Source organism: Octopus bimaculoides, chromosome 2, assembly GCF_001194135.2.
Source record: "Octopus bimaculoides isolate UCB-OBI-ISO-001 chromosome 2, ASM119413v2, whole genome shotgun sequence".
Lineage (NCBI taxonomy): Eukaryota > Metazoa > Mollusca > Cephalopoda > Octopoda > Octopodidae > Octopus > Octopus bimaculoides.
In genome coordinates, this window is record NC_068982.1 from 47733072 (window position 1) to 47733908 (window position 837).

Here is an 837-nt window from a genome sequence, read left to right on the forward strand (position 1 = left end):
GGTTTCACCAGTCCTCAGTCAAATCGTCCAACCCATGCTAGCATGGAAAGCGGACGTTAAACGATGATGATGATGATGATATATATATATAAAACAACATGAATAAGAATGGAGAAAATCACATTTATTATTACCTGGATTTACTAATTCCTTTTACCTCTTGTTTTACACACGCACACACACATGCATGCTTTTCTGAGAATTTCTGCATCCTTCTTCCTTTTCTTCTTCTCTGGACTTTTTCCTCTTTCCAACAAAGAACCAGGAACTCAGTGCATCATTCCCACTCCTATTTTTCACTTCATTGGATGTCAATCCAATATATTCACTGTGTACATCTAATAGACTTTTGATTTGGCCATCCATGCATCCATGCATCCATCCATGCATCCATCTATCTATGACAGTCACCATATTTTATTCCATAGCAGCTACCTCTGATGAGTGCAGGTTTACGTAATTGGACTGTTACCTAAAACTCCACCGAACCGCCAGTGTGAAACAGATTGGTAAGATCAGCTGTAATGGATACATGATATTGAACACTTCGATTAATGTATATATATATATATATATATATGTATATATTAATCGAGATACAGCACGGAATTTTGTCAGTGATCAGATCCCGGTCTCAAAGTGATGAAAATATTTCGGCAAATTAAATTTAAATGTTGAAGTGAATCTAATGGCTTTTGTGTGTTTTTTTAAATAGCTTATAAACACCTTCCACACTGCAATTGTTTTTGTTTCAGCACACGATCTCAGATCGGGTCACTTGCTATGCAAGTACATCTCCGTTATATATATGTATGTATGTATGTACACATATATATA